We start from the raw sequence: 27,585 nt of genomic DNA on the forward strand, positions 1-27,585 counted from the left end.
CAATCTCCTGAGTTTGGTAAAAATCATTACCCCACATTATAGATGAGGTACTGGAAGCTTGGATATATGGAGTAACTAACTTGAAGTCAGACAGCCAGCAAGTGGAAGAGCCTTGTTGGAACACAGGGGAACTCTTCTTCCCAGGTTTCTGAACCAATGATATTCTTCACCATCAATGCTCACGACCACTGGTGGGCTATTTTCAATACATTCATTCTTTGGGCACATTGACACTTGAGCTTCTTGAGGAAAGGCTGTAGGGAAAGAGCCCAATTTGTCACCATTTGGCATGTACCTTTAGTTATTATATTATGACTTGTTCTGCAGAAACAGAACAGAGCTTACTGAGCAATGAGACACAACTGCTTCTTCAGGAATAGATGCATACCAAAGAGATGTAGGCATGACCCCCTGGGGGCCTATTGTGTGAGTAGGTGAAACTGCCTTTCCTTGTCTAAAACCCAAGTTCTGGGCTGAAGAGGAGGGCTACAGCTTGCTTTTGGCCTCATGCAGAGAAAATTTCAATCCTCTGTTGTAAACTGGACATTATTGCCACTCGTGTTGTTCTTTTTATTTTTTTTTAAAGTTTCTTTCTTTATTTAAGTAATCTCTGTATCTAATGTGGGTCTCAAACTCATCACCATGCGATCAAGAGTCACGTGCTTTTTTGACTGAACAGGCCAGTCATCCTGCTACGCATATCATTCTTAATTATTGTTTATTTAGGTAAGGTAAGGTAAGCCTTACCTAAAGAAAAGACAGATTAAATGAATTTTAAAGAATTAAAGATATTATTCTAACCTATCAAAATCGGACAATAATATCCAAATAAGGACGCACTCAGCATCACTTCACTATATAAAGATACACTGTTTCTTTCCTGTCATTAAAGCTGAACATGTCAAAATTCAAAAAGAAGGCCTTTGCCATCCTTTCTTTCCTTAGTGTTTCCTTTCTTTCCCACAAGATGCCCTGCTTGGGCTCAGTGGCAGCACAAACATGTTAAGCATCTTTAAACCTCATGCTCTGTTTACACAGCTTAACCAAACTACCCCAGATTTCTACTCTTGTCCCCTTCTTCAAAATTGTCCACCCCTGTTCCTTTTCCTCAAACCTCCCCTTTCTCAGGAAGACTGATATATTCAGCAGAAAATAAATCAGAATAAAAATAATTCATATTAAGATATGAATGATTGAAAATCCTAATCAGTACATATAAAAGGCACTGTCAGATCTAAGCTTGAACCCTGTCTTTTTTCCCATTTACTCACTAGGGAGTTTCTCTGAACCTCAGTCTCTTTCTCTCTATAAAATGGGCAGAATAACACCTGATAGGCTTGTTGTGACAATTAAATGTGATAATCTTTATGCAAAGTGGTGACTGGACACCCTGAATTACTAATAAATATTATTTACCCTCCCACTTGAGTCTATGACAATATTAAAGCATGTTAAAGAAGAAATTTACATTCCTGAATCTCAAGTTGGCAGTGTTTTAAAATGAAGTGTGGAAGTCCTTATTAGATCAGTCAGATCATTCTAATTTTCACTCCACCATAGTTCTTATAGCGATATTTAGTAGAGTGGGGTTTCATAAAACACATATATTATAAACAGAAACATAGGAGATAATCATGCACCAGAGCATCTAAGTGGCTCAGTCAGTTAAACGTCTGCCTTAGGCTCAGGTCACGATTCTAGGGTCCTGGAATCCAGTCCAGCTCAGTGGGGAGCCTGCTTCTCCCTCTGCCTCTGCCCCTCCCTCTGTTTATGCACTGCAATCTCTCTCTCTCTGACAAAAATAAATAAATAAAATCTTTAAGAAAAATATCATGCACTAAATCCCACCAAGATGAGCTTCATTAAAATAGAATAAAGATGTGGTAAACAATTCATTCAACAAACCTTTCACCAGATGCCTGGAGTAGGCACCTGCTGCACTACTGCTACAGATGGAGAAGACAGCAGGAGCTGTGGAGACATCCGGAGAAAACACCGAATCCTATTGGACAGGCGCTAAGCTCAGAGTCTTTAAATCGTGTCAAATTGTTAACTTAGTTGCATTTTTTAAAAAAATTATCTTTCCCTTTAAGATCTAGGGAAGACTTGGGAGCACAGAATTTCTGCCAAATTAAAGTTTCTAGAAAACCATGTGAAAATTGTGGTTGTAAAAGGATTTGTTCCTTCTTTGTTACTCAAGGCAATGTCATTCAGAAAGTTAATAATAATTAAGGAACCAAGTACGCATATTCTTTGGTTTTTACGATATAGGGAAGATTGTCTTTGGTGTGTAGGTGTGTGCATGTTGTGTGGAGTCTCCAAACTGACCCTATTGAGAAATATTTTATCATGATTTTCCCACAGAAATATATGGCATATTTCCAACTCCTCCTAAAATGCTTCATATGAAGAAACTTTAAATCTGCCTTTTGAGTAGGATGTTTTATGAACAGTTGTCATGGTCTTCGGTTCACTTTTAAATATACTTTTGAAGGACAGAAATAAAAGTCCTATTTACTTTGTCATTGCTCCTTGTCTTCTCACGGCTCTCTCTATGCTAGATATTTATGTAAAACAGAACCCTCTCTTCAAATGTGGCAATGTCTCTTTAAAAGTCTCCACCAAACAGCCAGCAAACCAGCTTAGCAACTTTCTTGGGTGGATTCTCACATGAATAATTAGCCCTGAGCCATGAAACTGTCCAGCAGCCTGTCCTCTTCAAATCCGTGATCTGTCTGAGACCGCAGGGATCACAACAGAGAAGTTGGTTTCATGGTGCTTCTGAATATTGTCCAGGAAAAGAAAAATTCTTCCTCTGTGTTAGTGTGCCAGATTTAGGCACCCCGGTGGCGTGGTCTCAGCACGGGAGCCTCTATTTGTAGCCAGTAGGCTGCTGCCTTCTCAGCGCCTGTCAGCCGGGAAAGCCTCCTTTCTGGTTTCTCAAACCCCACCTTCAAAAGCTGAAATTACATGACTCATTTATTTTGATACCATCAGAGTTTTGCTGACAACATGGGATTTTTGCCGACCTTCTGTTAACAAGTAAACTCCTCAGGTCATTAGACAGATAAATCCACACGTTGGTTAAAGCCTAAAAATGAAAATTTAACTCATTCTAGTCCCTCTCTTACCCTCTCCTCAGACCATTAGAGGATCAGAGTGAATCGTGTGACAAAAAATGGTGTGTTGTCAGGACCTAGAAGAAGTTTCATCCAAAAATTCCATCCAAAGGTCCAGAGACTCTCTAACCATATGTCCACCGTGATGGAAACAACATCTTAAATCACGGACACACGGGTAGATGTGTGGATATTTACCTGCTGTGCAATATACATGACTTTTTAGCAAAATGTGTTGTTCCAAATTGCTGCATCACTGATGCATAAGCCAAAGATTCACTGGTTTGATTCATGTCCAAGGATTAATCATTTGGGGAAGTAGTTTCAGTAGACATGAGTTATTGTTCTGACTAGATAATAAATTGCTTTCATCAAGAACAGAGTTATTGTACTTTCTGTATTTGTCCCAACACCTGTTGAGGTGCCCGAGACATTGGCGATTGATAAATACTATTGGGATGGATATACTTGAGCAGGTGACCGCTTGAAAGTGACCAACACACACGGGAGGAGAGGGACAAGGAGGCCTCCGTCTTTTCCTTATTCGTTCACTGCTGGTTTTGAAAATATTTAAATCACTTTAAATATACCAAGTCTTACTGTTTTAATATACTACACGCAGGGTGGATAAAGGCACTCTCAGAAGTCATTTTTATCTATTCAACAATCTTTATTTAGTGCAAAGTAAAACAGAATGTTTCTGCTCTTATGGAGTATATACAGAGATGAATGGATAGGGATAAACAAGTAAATAATCAGTAATATCTGATATGCAGACAGCACCAAAGGGAAAGGAATGTATTGAGTTAAGTCTTCTAAAGCATCCCTAGCTTTCATCTGTGTTTTTAATTTCTCCTTTTTCCTCCAAATAGAAATCAGCAGGCCTTCTTGAAAGGAGACCGTGATTATCAGAATTGAGTATGGACTGCTTTACAAGTACAGTCTTTAAATGTTGCACAGAAGACTGTCGCAGACGCCAGGGATAGGCGACCAGAGCTCAGGGGCAGCAGACAATAATCTATACACACACACACACACATGCACACACCCTTGTACATTTTAGTTGTCTCTAAGTGTGAGACTCTAAGCAATTCGTGTTAAAAACCACTCAATGTTTTCCCAGTAGTCCTACAACCTTAGCCTGAAAGCCAATGTGCTGACTTGACTTCTAAAATACCTGATTACCCTAACTTGAATTCATTTGATAAGCCCAAATTATTAAAACTCATTGATTCAGACAACTAACTTCCAATAGAATCTAGCAAATTGGAAGTTAGACTTGTTCTGTGATCTCAGAGGAGTATGAATACTATACACGGGGCATTATGGTTACCTAGGTAAACCTTCCTTATTTCAAGTTGGCAAATAAAGCATGGTCATGAATAGCCGATAGAAGCATGTGTTATCTTTAAGACTGTACACCTGCCCAAGTAAGGCAGGAAAAGGGAAATCCCACAAAACATAGCCAGCTTCCAGGGCTAAGAACAGTGTTGCAATCATTCAACCGCAGGGCGAAAATAGTTGAGATCACACTGTCCCCTGAGTGCTGAGCTATGTTCTTTGGGCATACCCTCTCCCCACATCAAAGAGATTGGCCATGAAAAGCAGGCATTTTCAGGGTACAGGAAAGCCTTCTAAGAACACTTCCAAAAGGTATGGTGAATGTATTTTTAATTCAAATGTATTTTCATACTATTAGAGCTCTAAACTTGCCATTTATAAGAAAAGCCCTTTTTCATCTCTTCCTTCAATTTTTTCATGACCTTTGAGGCATGAGGCAAGGTAAGCTTACCCTGGAAAACAAAGAAAAACAGAAAACAAAGCCTTTTTGCACTGGAATGAAATCTGAAAATATGGGTTTAAGACTGTCAAGTATCAGTCCTGAATCTGGCTAAGTCTCTGTGACATGGAGATTCTACCAAAGGTTAGAGGTTTTTGAGAGAGTTAGATGAGACATAATTTGGATATGAAAATACGCCATAAGAGTCAAAGAAGTGCACAATTAGAAGGCTTGAACACCCACTGGCACTCTCTTTCATATTACACTCGGGACACTTATCAGAGTCAGAACATTGGGCTGGCCTAAAAATAGCTTATTGGAAGTCAGCACTCTGGCTTTCATGATATGAGCTTTAGAAAAGAACTGGAAAGAGAGGTAATCAGACTAACCTTCCTGAGAAAGCTATTCTAGTAAAGAAAGGCAGTGATATCCTGAGCCTCGTGAGCCTCATGATCTTTGCTAGCTTTTGGCTAGTCTTGTGATTGAAGTAATACGGCAGAACTGAGAGCGGAAGGAAGTGGAAAGACAAACAGACCCAGGAACCAGATTTCCCAAGGCCACCCCAAGCAATTTGGTGTATCCAAGCAGCAGTATAATCTGTAAAGACCGGGGATGCAATAATATCTGACATGAGACAAAGAAAGAAAAGTATTGCATTCTGAGTAATGGTCTATCTCACAATAGACTCTTCAACAAATGACAAAAAGAGAGTCTCTTGGTCATCTGTCTTTAATGTACACTTAACTTCTTACACAAATCTCTCATCGCTCTTGTATTCATGATTTGACTTGCCTTTTACAATGCAGCTTTTTAAACTGGAAAGAAAACTGCTGAGTGTCTTCTAGCGCTGGCGTTTGCAAACAATGACAGTCCTCATTGCCAACATCCCCAACACTCCCTTAATCTATTCTGCCTAGTGAAGTGCAGCATTTTCTGCAGCCCTATGTGCTATTAAAAAGAATGTTGAGGGGCACCTGGGTGGCTCAGCCAGTAAAGCATCTGCCTTGGGCTTGGGTCGTGATCCCAGGACCCTGGGATCTAATCTCACATAGGACATCCTGCTCAGCAGAGCATCTCCTTCTCCCCTTCTCTCTGCCCCTCCCCCTCTGCTCATGCTCTGTTTCTTACTTTCTCTCTCTCTCTCAGATAAATAAATAAATCTGGGGGGGGGGGGTGGAGAATGTTGAAACCATAAGCCCAAAAAAGAAATATTTAGTGGGGCTTCTGACTGGCTTAGTCTATGGAGCTGTGACTCTTTTTTTTTTTTTTTTTAAAGATTTATTTATTTATTTGACAGACAGAGATCACAAGTAGGCAGAGAGGCAGACAGAAAGAGGGGGGTGAGGAAGCAGGCTCCCTGCAGAGCAGAGAGCCAGATGCCATGCAGGGTCCTCAGAGGCTTTAACCCACTGAGCCACCCAGGCGCCCCCTGGAGTTGTGCCTCTTGATCTTGGAGTTGTGGGTTTAAGCGTTTAAGCCCTATGTTGGGTGTAGAGATTACTTAAAAATAAAAGCAAGCAAGCAAACAAGAAAGAAAGGTTTGGAGTGAAATGAGCTACGAGCTAATTGGTAAAGGACTGAATGAAGACCAAAACAGGAGCTCACCTAAAGCAAATTTTTAAAAAAGAAATCTATGTTGGGAATTAAAAAAAAGAAAAGAAAAGAAAAGAAAAGAAATGTGGCTTTAGTTTTTATCTTTATTGATAAAAGTTCCTAAAAGTTGCCAGGAAGCACTTTAAAAAACAAACACTATTTTATTTCACACCGAAAAGAAACCACATATGCTATGATAGAAATGTTGGAAAAATACAGGGCAAAAAAAAACAGAAACTAAAATCTAATACTCAGATATAAAGCACAGCTTACATTTTGTTCTGTTGGTCTAAAAAATATTTTTATGGCTATAAATGAACTATGCTTCCCTCAGCAGTCTGAAAAAATGCATATTTGCATAAGTTAAAAAGGATTTTTAAAAATTATTAAAAGTAAACATTAGTCGGCCTAGGCCACATGAATTATGGATTAAAAATGATCACTTAACATTTTAAAATCAAATATACCAACTTTCCTCAGTAAACTAACATCTCAGCTTTTCTAGGACTCAATCTAAGACGACATGCGTTATTTTTAAAAACTTCTTAAAATAGTATCAGAAGACAGGAGAAATCAAATTTGGGGGCCTCACTCCTCCCCGAGGAGACAGTGGGAAGCTCATTCTCCGAGTTCATACATGCGCACACATGTATGCGATGATATTTTCATGTCCTTCTTGTACACTTTGTCTTTGGCACAACAGTGGATTCCACTAACCAAAAAAGGGGGCTAAGTGCATGTTACTTTTGGCCTTAGTGAACTTTCAGCTTGTGTTTGTTTTATTTATATGACTACTTAAATTTTATCCCATGCATCAAATACTAGTCAGGGTTAAAGGAAGTGGTAAAGAGTCAGAACTGCTAACTACCACTTAAGTATTAAAACCACCTCCTTTTGTGAGGGGTTAATGGACTCAGTCCAGCTCCTTGCAGACATCTGTCTACATCACATATAAAATGAATTTAAATTGGCAGTGTCAGCAGAGAAAATGAGATTTCATGGGTGTGAAGACACACCAACCCTTCAGGTGAGACATGACTTCACATACTAGAGATAGTGTCCTCATAGTGAGCTCTAGGAAGCCAAACATTTTAAACACCTTTCTCACTGTTTTCCTCTCCCATAAAGGGTAGGAACAACAAATGATGCCGTCAGACCTCCTTTAATAACAAACACGTCAAATTCTATGAGCATTTATAGACATAGCTGGTGGTCATATACATTGCTAAGCTTACTTCCACTTCTGTCTTATTCAAACACTCATTTATTCTCAGAGTGGCATGTGGTAAAGGAGACTGTGTATGTTTCAGCTATTATTGTTTTCCCATTTTTTTTTAAAGATTTTATTTATTTATTTGACAGACAGAGAGAGACAGCGAGAGAGAAAACACAAGGGGGGGGGGGGGGGATGGGAGAGGGAAAAGCAGGCTTCCCGCCGAGCAGGGACCCCAAAGTGGGGCTTGATCCCAGAACCCTGGGATCATGACCTGAGCCAAAGGCAGACGCTTTACGACTAAGCCACCCAGGTGCCCCAAGTGACAATATTTTAAATAAATATCATAATCCAGTGTTGTTATAAACATTAAATTATGCATTTGAAGCCCTGAGCAGAGTGCCTGCGATATTACAAGCTCTCAATAAATGTTAAGTATTTTAATGATAGATTTTAAATTCCCGTATTGCTTAAAACTTTAATCTGATCTTTATTGTGTTTGGGTTTTTGTTTATGCTCTCCTAAATTATGGCCTCCTGCTCCAGAAGTAGTTCGCAGACTTCCTCTTTGTAGTAAACACGACTTTCTTTTCTTCAATTCCAAAATCTTTATCAAAATAGTATTAAAACTCTCATGAGTGAAATGATATTGAGAATTTATAGTTGGATTTGAGAAATAATTTTAGAACATAAGCAAGTAAAACCTGTAGTTATAGTTTCTTGAGTACCTATGATATGCCATGTTTAAAATGTTAAAGATTTTATTTATTTATGTATTTGAGAGAGAGAAAAAGAGCATGAGGAGAGGAGCAGAGGGAGAGGGACAAGGAGATTCCACTGAGTGCAGAGCCCAACGTGGGGCTCGATTCCACAACCTTGGAATCGTGATCTGAGCCGAAATCAAGAGTCTGACCTTTAACTAACTAACTCACCTAGTTGCCTTGCCACCCATGTTTGGGATTTTAATTCTATATTTTATTTACTCCTTAACATGACCTATTTCATATTCATATATTTCATATATAAATCATATTATTACCACCTGAGAGATAAGAAGGCAAATGATCAGAAGTATAATTGCTTAGAGTCATAATCTAACCAGACCTGGTGTTAAAATCCTGGTTTGCTCAACATCAAGGCCCATACTTTGGCCACTGTGATACACACACTGTCCCCCTACTACACTGACCCATTACAGCATTTTCAGTTTTTATATACTAAATGACCCTGAGCATGTAGTTGTCATTTAAAGTGACACTAATTAAAAAACGTGTATGTATCCCTATGTCTACTAAAGCATTATCTACAACAGCAAAGGTATGAAAGCAATCCATGTGTCTATCTCTAAATGAATGGATAAAGAAGATGTGGTATATATGGAATGTTACCCATAAAAAAACAATGATTTTTTTTTTTTTCCATTTGCTACAACATGGATGGACCTAGGGAATATTACGCCAAGTGAAATAAGTCAGAAAGGGAAAGACAAATCCTATATAATTTCACTTATAAATAGAATCTGAGAAACAAAACAGACAAGACCAAAAAAAGTATAAACAGGGGGCACCTGGATGGTTCAGTCGTTAAGCGTCTGCCTTCAGCTCAGGTCATGATCCTGGAATCCTGGGATCAAACCCCGTTTTGGGTTCCCTGCTCAGAGGGAAGCCTGCTTCTCCCTCTTCCACTCCCCCTGCTTGTGTTCCCTCTCTTGGTGTCTCTCTGTCAGATAAATAAAATCTAAAAAAAAAAAAAAAAGGCAGAAACATCTATAAATCGAGAACACAAACTGATGATTCTCCAAGGGGAGAGGGGGCTGGGAAGAGAGGCAAAATGGGTGAAGGGAGCAAGAGGTATAGGTTTCCAGTTCTGGAATGAATAATTCACAGGGATGAACAGTACAGCCTGAGGAATATAGTCAATGGTATTATAATAGTGTCGTATGGTGACAGATGCGAGCTGCCCTTGTGGTGAACACAGTATAATGGATATAATAGTATAATGGATAGATTTGTGGAATTACTATGTTGTACACCTGAAACTAATGTAATATGGTGGGTCAACTATACTTCAATTGAAAAGAAATGCTTTCAAGGGAAAAAAAAAATGTTTAATAACCTAATCGTTCTCATTCATTTCCTCAATAAATATTTCTGAAACACTATGTGGCAGATGTTCTTCTGGACACTGGAATTTATAATCTAACTGGAGAGACAATAAATTGATGTTTTCCTGTGTAACAAATTACCGTGAACTTAGCCACTCAAATTAGCACACATTTATTGTCTCATAGTTTCTGTGGATCAGAAGTCTGAACAATGGGCCCTCTGATTAGGGTTTCCCAAGGCTACAATCAAAGTGTAAACCAGGCTTGGGTTCTTATCTGAGGCTCGGGGTTTTTCCAAGCTCACGTGGTTGTTGGCAGCATTTAGTTGTTACAGACATAGAACTATAAGCCTCAAAGTTTTGTGCAGCTTCTAGAAGCTGCCTATAGTTCTTTGTCATAGGCCTTCTCTAGGAGGGGCCCTCAGAAACCTAACAGCTTGCTTGCTTCTCCAAAGCCAGCACAAGAGAAAGTCTCGAGAGCAAGTCTGCTGGTGAGAGGGAGTCTTTTCTAATGTACCCTAATCACAAGAGTCATACCCTATCGCCTCTGTAAAAAAAATGTAACCTAATTCTAGGAACGGCATCCTGTCGCTTTTGCCACATTCTGTGGGTTAGAAGCAAGTCAGGAGTCCTGCCCAAACCCACGGCGAGCAGATTATACAAAAGCATAAATACAGGAGATGGAGGTGATGTGGGCTACCTTGTCTGTCTGTCGCACCAGTAAATAAATATACAAGGATAACAGCCGATGGAAACGAGCACTCTACAGAGAATCAAAACAGGGCACTAAGCATGACTTGGTGTCGCCAGAATGAAGGGTCAGAGAAGGCCTGTTTGAGGAGGTGGCGTCTGAACGGAGATCTCAGAGACGAGCGGAAGCCAGCTAGTCTGGCCGTGTCAACCGTGAGAGTCCCTGGCGAGCACCGGATAATAGGGAAAGTGATATGAATGAAGTCCGACTGGTAAGCGGAGGCTGAGCCACATAAGGATTTACGAATATACATGTTTCTTCTCCATGCTATTATTGGAAGTTTTTGAATACTGCGAGGGTGTGATCTGATTATATATTTTATTTTGAGAGACTGCTCCAATTGCTGTAATGAAAATAAATCATTGGGATTTAACGGTAGAAGCAAGGACACTGGCAGAAGGCTCCCAGAGCAGATCGGGGGTTAAGCAATGGGGGCTTGGCCTGAGGTGATGGTGGAGATGGAGAGCAACAGACCGGCCAGAGGAATGGTTAAGAGCCATCAGACCTGCTGACATACGAGGTACAGGTTGTGAGAAGTAGAGAAATCCAAAGACACCTCCTTGTTCTTTGCTCCCACTGCCTTGTTAAAGACAAGTTTTTGCAATCCAGCTTTTCTTCAAGAATATATTTCACTTTATGTCCAAATAATCACCTTCTTATATTAATCGCTGTTGCACATAGTTCTTTCACCATTTCCTGGGGTGCTGCTTTATCAAGAAGCATCCTCAGATTCCGCTGGCCCACACCGAGGCTGACTGTGTTAGGCAGCTCTTGGACGAGACCAGATATTACCCTCTGTCACATCGATAGGGACACTTTTTTATATATGTTGCTTATAAATTTAGAGAATGGGTAAAATACAAATTTCAAACAATGCTACCCAGTGTGGAACACTGAATAACTTTTTTTTTTTTTAAAGATTTTTATTTATTTATTTATTTGACAGACAGAGATCACAAGTAGGCAGAGAGGCAGGCAGAGAGAGAGAGAGAGAGAGGGGAGGAAACAGGCTCCCCGCTGAGCAGAGAGCCTGATGCGGGGCTCGATCCCAGGACCCTGAGATCATGACCCAAGCAGAAGGCAGAGGCCTTAACCCACTGAGCCACCCAGGTGCCCCACTGAATAACTTTAAAAAAAAAAATGTATTTATTTATTTGAGATAAAGATAGAGAGCGCTAGAGAGAGCACGAGTAGCAGAGGGGGGGAGGGGAGTGAAGGAGAGGGAGGAGCAGACTCCAGACTCCACTGAGCAGGGAGCCCAAAAGGGGGCTCAATCTCAGGACCCCAAGACCCTGACTGGGGTCAAAGGCAGATGCCCAACTGACTGAGGCACGAGGCACCCTGAATAACTTTTCTTAATGATGGTTTCTCGTGAAACTAATTATTTTAGTTTTTTCCCTTAAAGTGAGTCAAAGGACCATGTTCAGGAAAATGAATTCAAGTTCAAACAGTTTTATTTATTTGTTTTGTGGTATAATCAAAATACATATTTAATTTTTGGTCTCCCACCACGGTTTCAAAATGTATTCATTGGCTATAATATTGCCCTACCTCAGGATGAAACTGGGGTAGTTCTCATGAACTTTGTATTTATTCTTAGATGAGTGGGACTTCAGTTCATAAAGTCACAAAATGGATAGTTCCAGTTTAGAAATCAAAATATCAAGAAGAAAGTATATACATAGAAAAATAGTAGAATCAACTCCTCAATATTCATTCAAAGTTAAGTCTTCTCCCCTTTCCCAGTTAAGGCCTCTACAGTTGGCCACCTCTGCATACAGGGGTTGCTGTTGGCTTTTGCTCTGACATCCTGCAACCATCCCTCATTTTCTAGGTGACGTTTTTTTCCCCCATCACGGGTGAAGCAGAGGAAGGGAGGAAAGATGAGAACATGGACATGGACGGATAGCTTCACTTCCTTCTCCAAGAAGTGCTTCTTTTCTATGTGATTTCAAGGACTGCACTGCGGAGGGAGGTCCCTCCTACAGGCCACTTTTCACTATGATCCTCAGGACACGGGCGAAAGCCTGGCTTCATGAGTGCCCCTCATCCTTCACCCGCCCAGACACACATTATTGTATTTTATTTAAATAAAATCTTTAAAAAAAAAGTTATTCAGTGTTCCACACTGGGTAGCATTGTTTGAAATCTGTATTTTACCCATTTTCTAAATTTATAAGCAACATATATAAAAAAGTGTCCCTATAGATGTGACAGAGGGTAATATCTGGTCTTGTGTCCTTCTCTCTCTCAGGGGCTTCAGCCCAGCTCCCACAACAGGTGGGCATCACGTTGTTCACAGGAAACGCGCAGGCAACCTCTGGCAGGACACATTTGAGGTGTTGCAGCTCAGCTGACCTGGCTGTTCAACCAAGCAGTTCCTTTTTCTCTGCCCTCCAGTGTCCTGGACTAACACCAGACCCCAAGAGTGGCACTGAATAGCAAAACAAAGACATCACTTAAGAAGTATAAATCACCCTTAATTATCAAGTTGCCCCAAAACTTTCTCCCTGGTATTAGTAATGCAGAGTGATAAATATTTTTATATAAATGAGGATACATGCACCTAAATTAAATTAATTTAGAATTCTCTCCCTTTTTCTCTCTCCCTTCTCTACTTTATCCAAATCAGAATTAGACTACACAGTTAAAGCTCACAGAGACAACAGGTAGGATCTTGCCTTTAGCCTGAGGGCAACCACATTCCTTGTTGTGTCAGCACTGTTGTTGAAATTGGAACCTCCAAGGAAAAGAACACACTCTCGAGTCTTAAAAACATCAAAATGAGCAATAGAGTGCTCTTTTAGTTTTGCCTTCTTAAACTTAAATGATTTGGGGTCCCCCCCCCTTCGTGATTCCTAAAAATATATATAAATATTTTTATCAAGAGGAATAATGGGACTATGCAGCCAATGAAATATAGAGCTCACTTAACCACAGGCCATTTATAGACAGAGAAGTGAGAATGCCAACCCCCTATCCTATGTTCACTCTTCACTATTTCACAATTGTCTGTCCTCCAGAGCTTGTTTATATTGCTGATTACATTTTCAGGGGATGGTCCATTTCTTACAGTATTTACTTCTTGTCATATTGCTTTAGGAAGTCAGTAGAATACTAGCTTCTGGTATTCACAGATAATGTACAAAAGTTTACCCAGATTTGTATAAACCATGTATATCTCCAGATACAGAGAAGAGGGACCATGGATAGAACTCCAAAATGAATGTGAACTGACATTCACCCTAGAGTATACTTTTCACCTTTTAACCGTGTTAGTAATTGTGCTTATTTGGATTTGCTCACTCAGGTGTGAGGGAACATACCACACATCTTCAGAGCACATAGGTCAGACTCTGAGCTTCCCCCAAGAAGAAAATAATTTATCTCATTAGCCGTCCTGAGTTCTACTACTGCACAAATGAGTATTCTTTAATCGTGTGAAGCCCCAAAGTTTTAAAAACAACTATTTTTATTAAAATATTTCAGAGAAATATCACCATTGATTTCATTCACTCATTCATTCATTCATCCACAGGTTTCTGGAATACTTATACCAATAGATATTTGGTGAGAATTTGAAGATACAATGGTCAAAAAGACATTCTCTGCTTCCTTGGAACTTACCACACCAGGGTTCCTCAAACCAGAATTTTGTCTTTTTGTTTTGTTTTGTTTTATTTTGTTTTTTTGAGCACCTACCACATGCCAGCCAATGTCCTAAGTGCGGGGACACAGCAGAGAACCAGATAGAAAAGAAACAATTTTAAACATAATATAATTTCAGGAATTGTTAAGTCCAATGAAGAAAATAAAGCAGAAGTTAATATAAAGTGATTGCAGGTGCTATTTGTAGACTGATCAGAGAAGTGATGTTTGAGCAAAGACCTACATGATTAGAACAAACCAAACAAACATCTTGAGGATCACCACCCCAAGCAGAGAGGAGACAGAACATAAAGCCCAAACAAAGGAAGACCGTGGACTGTTTCCTTTAAAGTTTGACACTTTTCAGCTCACCTCAACAATTTCCAACTTTGTTATGTTCAAATTTAAACCAATTCACCACGAAATACATTATACACAGTGAACACTAATACATGTGTTGTACACTAAGGTTGAAGTTTGTGCCCCGTGTTTTTCTCTGCTAACAAGTAGAGAGAGATTTGTATGCACCTATCATGCCTGAAACCTCTAGGAGAAATGCAAATCATTCAAATATATCAGCTGTCTATGATTCTTGGATATAAATCTCCTAGAGTCTATGTTCTCTCCTCTGATCTGTATGGTTGCTCTCTAGACTGGACTCAGCTATCATACTGGGTCTTCTTTTCTCTAGCATCCCGAGCATTTTCTTCTCCACTGTGTTGGATTTTCCTGATTTTGGATCCATGTCATCCTCTTTATTTTTTTTTTAAGATTTTATTTATTTATTTGACAGACTTACAGTCTGTGATAAGAGATACTGTGATAACAGAGATCACAAGGCAGAAGGGGAGGAGGGAAGCAGGCTCCCCACCAAGCAGAGAACCCGATGTGGGGGTTGATCCCACGACCCTGGGATCATCACCTGAGCTACCCAGGTGCCCTGTCATCCTTTTTTTTTATATTAATTTTCATTTTCAAGAATAATAACTTCTAGGGGCACTTGGGTGGCTCGGTGGGTTAAAGCCTCTGCGTTCGGCTCAGGTCATGATCCCAGGGTCCTGGGATCGAGCCCCACATCAGGCTTTCTGCTTGGCGGGGAGCCTGCTTCCTCCTCTCTCTCTGCCTGCTTCTCTGCCTACTTGGGATCTCCATCTCTCAAATAAATAAACAAAAATCTTAAAAAAAAAAATAATAATAACTTCTACTAACTTACTATGAAAGTACATGTGAGAGAAAAAGTTGAAGACATTGAATATCTGAAGATTTCTATATTCTATCCTTACACCACATTGACAGTTTGGCTAGGGATAGGATTCCAGGATCATGTTCATTTTCCCTAAGTAAAGGCTATTCTCTTTTGTTTTCTAGCTTTCAGGGTGGCTAAGTTTGAGGCCATTCATATTTAAGAACAAGGCAATGAAAAACTCAATAGAAGTTCAGCGTGCGTTGATAATACTTACCCACTTAGAGACATTATTACAGGGTCTATTTAGGAAATTAAGTTTGAATTCTGACTCTCAGTGTCTGTAAGTCCTTGGAAAGGAGATAGAGCTAGTAAATTTTTTTCCAGAGAGGAATCTTCTTCCATTTTCCTGTCTTGGAGAAATAATCCTGCCCATCACTCTCTCCGAGGTAATGAAGGAAAAGGATTAGGGTCTTGCCATTCAGAATGCGGACATTTTTTTAAGCCCCATTTCAGCATGGGGGTGTCTGTAAGTCCAGAGTCTCTCTATTTGACCTCTCTAGAGAGTAATCTTCCTAATCTTCTTGAGTAAAGGAGGGACATCCATCAGTTGTGCAGGATTGAAAAATGGGGTATTATCTACTCCAAATATTCACTCTAGACCTTGTTTTCTTCTCCATCTGTATCTGTCTCCAATCTTTGAGGCCTTTGACCTTGAGACATCAATCCATCCACTTCTAGTTTCAACTCAAGAAAGTCTGCTGATTCATCTCTATTTTAAAGCATAGTTGCAATTATCTGCTTACTCTCTACCTTTATCCCTGCAGATTAATAGTTGTTTTAATTCCACTGGGTTGATAAAACAGTTGTTTTAACCATTTTGATTTTATATTTAACCTACAGTATCTACCTAGAAACTCTTTTGAATCATTTTTTTCCCCACAATCTAATTACTTTCCACAAGGAATGTGTTATAAACAGAATTTTCTTCATCTCGTCTCATCATTGTGCAAAGGTAAGTGAAAATTATGAAAAGAAAAATGCTAATACTAGAGATAAGAAGCCTAGAGTTTATAAACTTAATACATTAGAGATAAAGATGGAAATCAATATCTCTTTAAGTTCAATCTGGTACTTATTGGATTTAAGTTGGTTGAATACATGAACAGATATAAGGTACAAGAATAAACTTAAAGGTTATGTTTTAAATGCCAGAAAGATATTACCCAAAATGGTATTTCGTGAGTAAAATGTAATTAAGGAATTTACAATGGAAATCTTTCTATAATAATTCTGTCACTAATCTTTAAGGAATTTGAATTCCAGAAAGTTCCAGTAACATAAGCACAAAACTATAGAAGTCTCCAAATAATTTTTAGGACACCCTCTTTAATTTAAAGAGTCCTGAAACTAATCTAATAGGCAGATCAAATTAGAGCTAAGAGAAAAAACACTCCAGGAGGGAAACTAAAAGACAAAGTCAAACAAACTAACAAAGAACACATTAAAAACCTGAATGAATGATTATCAAAGTTTTCAAAGTTCCGTGAAAGTGTTGGGAATGACTAAATGAAAGGCACATAGAAACCTAGGCAACAAGACAATTGTTGACTATCTCCCAGGGAAATGGAAAATTACATTTTCATGTAACTTGAAATAGACAAAAACTTTGAAAGTATCATTTCATGTAATTACATATCATGTAATTTGAAATGAAAAAAAGAAATATGATCCAAGAGTGCTATGTGGTTCAGCTGTGAATAATACCTACATCGTCAAGACAAAGTAAGCACTGAATTTTCATTTTACCAAAATTGGGAGAATGAGTTGAGAGAGGAATGTATGAAAATGTGTGAAACAGGTTTTTTTCCATTTGATGCTTTAAGGACAGGTAAATGATAGTCTCGTCTTCCACAGAAGAAACTTAATAGATTATATGTCAGTATTTAAACTAAAGAATACATTATAAAATTTGAAAGAAATCTCCGAAGAAACAGACTTGAATGTGGGTTACCCTGGTAGGTAGGAACCCAGGGTGAATTAGCATTGGGCGTGAGATTGCTTACATGTCTCATATATACTTTGTCATTTTATTTCACATTTTAAAGCATATTGTGGATTTTTTTTTAATGAATAGGGACCAGCAGTTCAGACGCTTAGATGTAAATCTTTGCTCCGGTCTGGTTATTCAGTAGCTCAAACAGGTTCACTGAGTTCCATGAACTGCACCCCCAAAATTCCAGGACAGTTTTTAGAATAAAATAAAGAATCTCCAAGTTACTCCTTTCAGGATACACCTTGGCACTTCGGCATGTCTTGGACGAGTTCTCTGAACCCAAAAGTCTTACATTCTTGACAAGTCACAGCATGACCACATCTTCTTCCCATTCCAAGGACTCTAAAGACGTGCTCAACCAGACTCCCACCGCCCCCCCCCAGCTCCTTCTTAAATGGATTCTTCAGAGGCTGAGAAATAGCAGGGCCCAACGTGTCCTAAAAGCTTTAAGAAATTTTCCAGATAAAAAGAGGAATTTTCAAGGCATCTATGGATCTCCTAGGATTTTAGAGACTCAAGTTTCAATATAAATGTCCTTGAGATAATTCTGAATGACCAACAGAAGAGATGGCTGTACGTGCCCAAAGCCAGGAGGATGAGAGGTAACGCTCCCTTATGGCATGGGTGTATCTATTGAGCTAAGGACAGAAGAGTGATTTCTTCTTAATTCAAATTTGTGTCTATGTATCTGACAAATGTTTTTACCAAAAATTTAAAACCTTTATTCACACTTTAAAAAACTGAATATGTTTGTCTCATTTTTCTTAAAACTAAACTTTAAAAAATTTGTATACAAATTAAATGCAAATAGAAGATTGTTTAAAGCAAATGGTGTCTGGCATTGTGTTTTAGCACATCTCTGTCTTCCTGTGTCTCATCACAGTTGCTATTTACAAAGCAAACTGCACCTCCTTAACATTTCACACTCTGAAAACCAGATCCACATTCTTCTCTTATCAGGGGGCTGGTCCCCTGCACTCAACTTAATGTTTAACTAAAGTAACTCAGACTACTTTTACTTATTTAATATGCTTTGCTTCTCTGAGAAGAGAATCTGTACATTGAGCTGTGCTGCATACACGTTTTATTTAGGTGTGTATACATATTTTATATTTATAAATACACATAATTACAATCTCCAGCCTATTTGAGCTAGTTACAAATAGATAGAGCAACTACCTGCCTACAACCTCACAGTTTGAAAATAACTAATCTCCTATTAACTCAAATTACCAAAAGATGTAATCATATTTTGCCAATTTATATCTATATATAATGAGTCCTAAATTTGAAAAGTATTATTTGAATCTTTTATTTTCATTAGCACCTTGATATTGGGTGAGGTTTCAAATTAAAAGGGTACAACCCTAGTTGTTCCAATGGAGATGATCATTTTCCCTCTTCAGCTGGTTACTGGGTATTTAATTATCTAAAATCTTAATGTAAAACTCTTGACTATAGTGACATACAGGGAGTTTTGTGGTTTAGATTTTGGGCTGCTATTTCTGCTCATCAAGGAGAGAGTCCTGAGCCACCATGGAATTATGTGGAGCCCTCTGATTCATCGTTAGTCATTAACTCTGTTATTTCTGCACACCAAAATAAAATAAGATAAAATAAAAATAGATAAAATAAAAAATCAGTGTTTTTGTTTTGAGGTAGAATTTACACAGAAAAGAATGCAAAAATCTTAGTTGTACAGCTCAATGAATTTTGACATATATATATCTATATATCTATATATCTCCCTGTAACCTATATCCACATCAAGGTATAGAACATATCTATCCCACTAGAGATTTTCTCCATGTCCCTTTCCAATCAATAGCCCCCTTTTACCCCAGAGTTAACTACTTTTCTGATTTCTATCACCATATATTAGTTTCGCATATTTTGTGCATGAACTCCATACAAATAAAATTATAAAGTCTCTAAAACAATGTGTACATATGTGTGTACATAATGTGTATGCACATGAGTGTACACATGTGTATCTGTGCATATTATGTTTCTATGGATACCATGGTCCAAATAGTTATTTAAGAGAGAGGTAGGGGGTTAAAGGTGAAGTGGAAAACAATGACTAATTCTATGTAATTACTGCATAATTTCAATGAGTGCAGTGAGCATTTGTTCTTCTTTTTATTTTTTTAAAGATTTTTTAAAATTATTATTTATGTGAAAGAGAGGGAGAGAGAGAGAGAGAGCAAGCATGAGTTGGGGCAGGGGCAGGGGTAGAAGCAGGCTCCCCACTGAGCAGGGAGCATGAAAACCCAGGACCCTGGGATCCTTACCTTAGCTGAAGGCAGAAGCTTAACCGACTGAGCTACCCAGGTGCCCCAACATTTGTTCTTCTTGTTTAAAAAAAAAAAAAATCTAGTAAGCTAATATACATAGGCATGTATGTTTCAGAAGAATATTATTTCCCTAGAAACATAAATTTAATTTTCCTGCACACAGAAAGATGTTTAGAGAAATGCTTTTTAACTATTATTCATCTGTGATTTTAGTCTTCAGGACGTGATAACAATTGAGGAAATTTGAGGAGTTCATTGTCAATTGCAAATTCTGTAGCAAAAAATCCTTAGCTTTAGGTAGATTCACATTTGTAATAAACTATGACCTGAGACAAACTTCGAAACAATTAGTAATATTTCAACCCAATATTGAATGAAAGATGATTTTTAAATAAAAGCATAACTTTCTTCAGCATACTTTGTAGAATTAATGAAGCATGACTATATTTACAGTCACATAATTAAAAGCCCTAAGACATTGTAAGTAAATTGCCTTATCACTTAATCCCTTTTAAGACTAAACGATATTTATTTATTTATTTATCCAACCACTTATAGTGATGCATGTATTTTGCTGAGTCAGGGATAATATTTTAAAATATATAAAATTCACATATCTTTTTTTTTTTAAGATTTTATTTATTTAATAGAGAGAGATTTCACAAGTAAGCGGAGAGGCAGGCAAAGAGAGAGAGAGAGGAGAAAGCAAGCTCTCCGCTGAGCAGAGAGCCCACTGCGGGGCTTGATCCTGGGACCCTGGGATCATGACCTGAGCTGAAGGCAGAGGCTTTAACCCACTGAGCCACCCAGGCGCCCCTAAAATTCACATATTTTTTTTTTTTAGATTTTTTTTTTTTTAATTTATTTGTCAGAGAGAGAGAGGGAGAACACAAGCAGGCAGAGTGGCAGGCAGAGGCAGGTAGAGAAGAGGCTCCCCACTGAGCAAGGAGCCCGATGGGGGACTCGATTCCAGGACCCTGGGATCATGACCTGAGCTAAAGGCAGCAGCTTAACCAACTGAGCCACCCAGGCGTCCCTAAAATTCACATATCTTAATAAAAATGATATTCTTTTACTGAATGGAATAACACAGCCCATTTTAAATACTTTCCAAAATAGGATTTTTCAAAAATATCAAGAGCACCATTCAACTCGCTGTTATCGGGCGAAAGAAAATCATAATATGAGCACAGGGAATTTGAATGCCCCCTAAACAGAAATGAATTCTCCAATACAACAGATACAAATTATTGTAAGGTGAAGTTTCCTGAAGGTGGCAGCATCCTAAGCAAATCTGTCTTCAACATTTGCAGCCTGCTGTACTTACTCATGAAGTATTATTATATTTGCTGGTTAAAATGACTAGTAATATTATAAACCATTATTAATTATGAAAACAACATAGTTATCATCATCATAATGATGTGATCACTAAAGGATTCCTACTTAAACCATAGTCTATGTTTTCAAATATCTTTTATACTCAATACAAAAACCTTTGTGAAGGTTTTTTCTATCTGTAAAGATTTCTATTTCCTGATTCACTACATGAATTTTCTTACTAATACATGTCAGCAAAGTGATAAGGTGACAGAGATACATTTCAAAATTCCAATTTCCAACTTTGAGCCATTTTCTTATCAGAAAAAAATATTTTTAATGCCATTTTCTGCATTACATTTCTTAAAGCAGGAGCAAAATAATCATGATGAATATTATGATTATGATTCTTGAAACTAAGTACGGTCCCATAAATGAAGAGGGAAATTCTAATTTAAACATTGGGTTTTAAAGTACTTATTCAATTCAATTCAGTTTTAAATGAGAACCCATAAAGGTTTTTTTTTTTTTTTGCCTGCCAATAAAATATTATTTGATGGCATATTTTTGAAGCTATAAAGCTCTCTCTCTTTACAGATGGTTATGGCTGTTATCATTACTATTAAAAGGCAAGTTTCCTGACCTATACTTTGTGATTAGGGACTTTTGTAGGAAGAAATAGTTCATTATTAAGGCCAATCATGCCATCCCTGATTAAATACCCCATCAAAGATCAAAGTTCCCTCAAGGGAAATGCCAGCCTGCAAGAACAACTGAAACATATAGGTCATTAATAAGAATTGCATAATTGGGGGCGCCTGGGTGGCTCAGTGGTTAAGCATCTGCCTTTGGCTCAGGTCACCATCCCAGTGTCCTGGGATCGAGCCCCGCATGGGGCTCCCTGCTCAGCGGGAAGCCTGCTTCTCCCTCTCCACTCCCCCTGTTTGTGTTCCCTCTCTCTGTCAAATAAATAAATAAATAAATAAAATATTTTAAAAAAATAAGAATCGCATAATCGCCAGATCTTTCGATTTATCCCCCGTTAGGTGTACCTAAATTCTGCCTCACTCATACAAGTCCTGAAGAGGGAACAAGCATTTTCTCAGTAATAAATCTCAACAAGTAATTTCTCCATAATGACAGCCACTAATCTTTTGCCGTATCGTTCACCAATAGAGATGCTCTGGATGTAGACATTTTTCTTTTAAAATGAGATGTGTATCTCCATTCCTCAGCACTTATTGGTTGATTTGCAGTCACTTGTTTGTTATTCCATATCCAGACACGTGGATAAATGCTTAAATTCTATGGTGTTTGTCAGTACCTCCTATCTAAAATTCAATGCCTACTTACCATGTTTACTAAATTCGATTGCCATGGGATCAAATGTTATTTTAGAAAATCAGTGAAGCCTTTTGTGTTACAAGCACAAACACCTGGTGTTTCCTTGCAGATGGTAAGTTGCAAGCCAGCTAATCCATATATAACCACGTGATTTAGCAAAGAGAAAGTCCCTGGAAGTCCCAGGCAATGCCAACAACTTTCTTTCCTAAGACTCTCCTCAACCAGAGTTTTCCCTTTTATCCCGATTGCATTTTTTTAATCTTCCTTCATTCTGTTTCTTTCCTTTTCTCTTCTGCATATCATTCTTCTTTCTTACACTTACTTATTTTTTTTTCTTCACCTTGTTCCTTCCCTTTTCAGTTTCTGAGTCTTTGAGCCTAGGGGATATTAGGGGTTTTCCTGGAGTATTATCTGAAGGCTGGAGAAAAGCACCAGGACTGGACTTGAACTCACAGAAGCAACAACAGCAAGACTCTGGGTGATGATGGGCAATGGCTGGAGTGATGATTTATCTGGATGTTATTGAGTAAGGGGGAAAAAGAGAATATGGGGACAAGGAAAGGTCTATGCAGTCTACTAATAAACTGAAAACCAAAAATTTCCAACATATTCATGCCATACAGCTGCTTTTTTGTGTATTTGAGATTAGCAAGTTAAAAATTCTTAGAATATTTGGTGCAAATTCCTCAGCTAGTATCACAGGGTCATATTAATACCCAGCCAGCACATTACACGTACAGATGAAGATGGGCTCCTTTATTTTATGCTTTGCTAAACAAGGCTTGAAAAAGAGAATAATTAGGGATGCCTGGGTGGCTCAGTTGGTTAAGTGGCTGCCTTCAGCTCAGGTCATGATCCCAGCATCCTGGGATTAAGTCCCACATCGGGCTCCTTGCTCAGCGGGGAGCCTGCTTCTCCCTCTGCCTCTGCCTGCCGCTCTGCCTGCCTGTGCTCTCTCTCTCTGACAAGTAAATAAGTAAAATCTTTAAAAAAAGAGAGAGAGAGGAAATTTATGAAAAGAATGGGAAAGATATTTTAACTGAAATTGGGTCACTTAAGCATGAGTGATATAACAGAAGATAGAAGTATAAAAAAGAGAAAATGACATGATTTCTGCATGGCGAACTTGAGAGAAATAAGAAAGAAGCAAAAATTGAAACAAGATGGACATTTGAGCAAAAGTTGAAACATTATTGATGGACATTTGAGCAATTTCTAGTTTTGGGATATGACACATAGTAGCTCCTCCACAAACACTCCCATATGTCTTTCAGTGTTCATATAAGCAATTAACAACTACCCTGGGAGATAGAGGACACAGGCAAGAAAAAAATAATAACCAGGATTATAATGTTGGGGAATGACAGGGAGAAAGAGAAATGATGTAGAGGCCAGGAAAAAAATCTCAGTGATCAGAATTGTAAGAAGAAAATAAATTTGGAAAATAACATAGAGGAAGAAGCAGTAAGTTTTTGCATGAGTTGGAAAAAAAAAGGGGGTGGGTGGGTCATATCATCTGCCAAGTGAAGAAGATTTGGATATTTGGGAAGGACAGAAGAAATTCAGTAACTGTTGTGCGAGGAAGTCAGTTTTGCCATAAACCAAATAGAGGGAAAACCACTGGTTCTAGCCAACAAGTTGATTTCACGCCAAGCATAAAAGGGCAACACATACATAATTTAATTATCACTGAAAACAGAGATGACACTAATTGTATCTTAAACTCTCCCTAATCTCATGGAATGTGATAATAAGCGAATTGTGGACAGCATCAAGCTCATTTCTGGAGCTCAACTGAAGTCACACAATAAAAAAACAAAGTTAGCAAGAAGGAATGTGTGTTATTAGTCCATGCTAGCTAGCTACCTAGAAATTTTAGGTACTCTGCATTTGAGACAAATTTATTTCCTGATCTCTCCTGCAATATCAAGGTCTATATGCAGTTTGCTCCTCAAGTGAAAAGGAAAAGAGGCAGGGCAGAGACACCCTCAGCGTCCCTCCCTCCTCCTTTGCCCATGGGTACAACAGCTTGGTCACACCAAAGGTGCAGTGCCCAGAGCCCCCACCCACTAACAAATGCCCCATTAGAAACTGACTCTCCTCTCCGGGCTTCCAGTACAAGGAAATGAAGACACAAGAATGTAATGTAAACTTCTAGTTTCTACGATTGGTGAGTGAGTAATAGCCCACTATGTTTAACCTCTTCAGGTATAGCCGTTGTGTCAGGGGAATTCCATTTACATAAAGGCTCCCAGGTTCTTAGATAAGGTAGGTAAACATTGGAGCTTATTGCCAGGTTTTCCTGTGGCTGAGTCAGAAGTCCAGGGAGAGAGTTTTTATGTTTTTTTTGTTTTTGATTTTTTTTCCTTCAAACTTTAGGAAAGCCGCCTTAGGGTTATTTTTCCAGACAGAAGAGTAAACATACATGCTTCTGGCCACACAAAAGCAGGATCTTGAGTTTGGGAAAAGGGCTTTATAGTGTATTTTGCTAACCTGCTTCCCTTAGGCAGCTCTAAAGAGATTAAAAAGTTCTTTGTAAAAGCTGCTTGGACTCAGAGAGAAAGTTTAATTACTTTTTAAACTAACATATGATATAAATATGGGGTAGCTATGATGCCTATGAAAAGTACACCTATCACATGCATATGGCTCAATGAATTTTTATCAGGTAACTATATCCTGTGTAACTAGTCCTCTGATCATGATCTAGAACATGAAGGCCCTCTGTCACTAACTTCAAATATAACTAACTACTAGCTTGAATTCTTTTTATTTATTTATTTATTTATTTAATTGAGAGATAGAGATCACAAGTAGGCAGAGAGGCAGACAGAGAGAGAGAGAGGAGGAAGCAGGCTGCCCACTGAGGAGTCCGATGTGGGGCTCGATCCCAGCACCCCAGTATCATGACCCGAATCGAAGACAGAGGCCTTAACCCATGAGCCACCCAGGTACCCCTTGAATTCTTTTTTTTTTTTTAAGTTTTTTAAATTTATTTGACACCGAGAGAAAGCACGTGCACAAGCAGAGAAAGTGGCAGGCAGAGGGAGAAGCAGGCTCCCCACTAAACCCAGAGCCCAATGAGGGGCTTAATTCTAAGACCCTGGGATCATGACCGGAGCTGAAGGTAGATGGTTAACCCACTGAGCCCACCCAGGTGCCCTGAGCTTTTGTCAATTTAAATAAATGAAACAGTGCTGTATGTTCTTTTCTGTATTTGGCTTCTTCCACCCAATATTATGTTTGTATAATTCATTCATGTTTAGAAGAAGTTATTGATTAGTTATTCTCATTGCTGTATAGTACTCCACTGTATGAATACATTGTCTTATATTATCCATTCTATTATTGATGGACATTTGAGCAATTTCTAGTTTGGGGATATGATACATAGTAGCTCCTCCACAAACACTCCCATATGTCTTTCAGTGCATATATTCATTCATTTATGAAAGATATATATCAAAGAGGTGGTATTAGTAAACCACAGGGTAGGTACACGTTCATTTATTTTAGTAGATAGCACCAAACAATTTTCCAAAGTATTTCTAACAATTTACATTCCAAATGTAATATGTGAGAGTTCCAACTGCTCTACATTTTTGACAACCCTCAATATTTTCTGCCTTTCTGTTTTATCCTTTCTAGTGGGTGACCATGGAGTTTAGAGCTATACTCTAATGCTGATTGAAGAGTCTTGGACCCAGATCTTAATAATTCCAGTTGTGATGTATTTAGGTCCCATATTCCACCTTAGTACTTAGCACCTTTTTGGTAAGTGAAAGTCAATAAATTTTTTAGACATTTACCCAGCAAGCCAACTTTACCTAACAACAAAGTCTCTGAAAAAGAGCTGAGGTGTCAAATTTTCAACTCAGTCACACTGAATAAACCTACACTTCCAGGGATATATATGTTTTTTCAAGTAATTTCATTTTTCTATCTAATCATTTTACTTTTAAAGATTTTTTTCTTTTTTGACAGACAGAGATCACAAGTAGGCAAAGAGGCAGGCACAGAGAAAGAGAGGAGGAAGCAGACTCCCTATGGAGCAGAGAGCCCGAAGCGGGGCTCGATCCCAGGACCTTGGGATCATGACCCGAGCTGAAGGCAGAGGCTTCAACCCACTGAGCCACCAAGGCGTCCCATAATCATTTTACTTTTAATTAGTCTAATTCTTTGCTCTTTCAGAGATCTATCCAGAATGGTTTGGTGATTTCCAGAGCTGAAAAAGGACCCACTAAAAATTTTGTTCTAGATTAAAATATTATTCATTAAATGACTACTGCCTGATATTTATTGTGATAATTATCAGTAATGCAAAAATTAATAAAATACCGTCTTTTTTCAGCAATTCACAACTAAAGAGAAAGATAGTAATAGCTAACATTGTTTGAGTGCATACACTTCGCACATACTATCTCATTTAATCTTTATCACACACATTGGAGTAGGTTCTCTTACTGTTAAAGATGAGGAAACTGAGGCACAGCAATGTGAAGGAACTTCTTGAGGTAGCAGTGATGTAGAAATGGGATCAAATCCAGCAAGTCTGATTCCAGAGTACCCTTTCAACCATTACAACATCCTCTGACTGTAACAAAAGACAGAATAGGATATGTGCTTAAAAATAGGGCTAACAACAAAGTTATCTGAGAGGTACAAGTGGGAGAAATAAATTCTGACCATGGAAGTGGAGAACTTTATGAAAATAGCATTGAATGAGCTATATTTTTAAATTAGGTAGTACTGTAAAGGAAAAAATGAGAAGAAATGGAACTTTATGTAGCAAAAACAACACAGATTCTAAATTCCTTTGGGAAAGGCAATGTGTTTTCTTACTATAACCTAAGAAACCAGAAAAAGGCCTGTGAACTAGCCAGCGTTGAATGAATGCAGGAATTTAGGGCCAGGTACTGTATCCAGTTGCTCTGCTCTGCTCAGGTGGCTGATGGATGACAAAGTGAATGAATACATAAATGCGTTAAGAGCACGTTCAGAAAAGCAGTACTTCGGAGTCAGCTTAACTAAAGTACGGCAACTTGGTCTAAGATGTAAAGTGTATCATTCCAGGGCTCAGTTAGTTAGGCATCCAGTTCTTGGTTTTGGCTCAGGTCATAATCTCAGGGTGGTGAGATTGAGTCCCATGTAAAGGTGAAATTCTCTCTCTCCTTCTGCC

At 38.5% G+C, this 27,585-nt stretch overlaps 1 long non-coding RNA gene across 1 annotated transcript; it reads right to left on the reverse strand.

Annotated features, from left to right (window-relative positions):
* Positions 1 to 204: 204 nt before the first annotated feature.
* Positions 205 to 4,936, reverse strand: LOC101691363. Its single transcript, XR_198753.3, has 2 exons — positions 1,906 to 4,936; positions 205 to 254 (listed from the first exon to the last, which is right to left on the reverse strand). It is a non-coding gene; the product is annotated as an uncharacterized LOC101691363 (long non-coding RNA).
* Between the last annotated feature and the right edge of the window lie 22,649 nt (positions 4,937 to 27,585).

Source organism: Mustela putorius, unplaced genomic scaffold, assembly GCF_011764305.1.
Source record: "Mustela putorius furo isolate JIRA1106 unplaced genomic scaffold, ASM1176430v1.1 tig00003858_pilon_pilon_pilon, whole genome shotgun sequence".
NCBI lineage: Eukaryota > Metazoa > Chordata > Mammalia > Carnivora > Mustelidae > Mustela > Mustela putorius.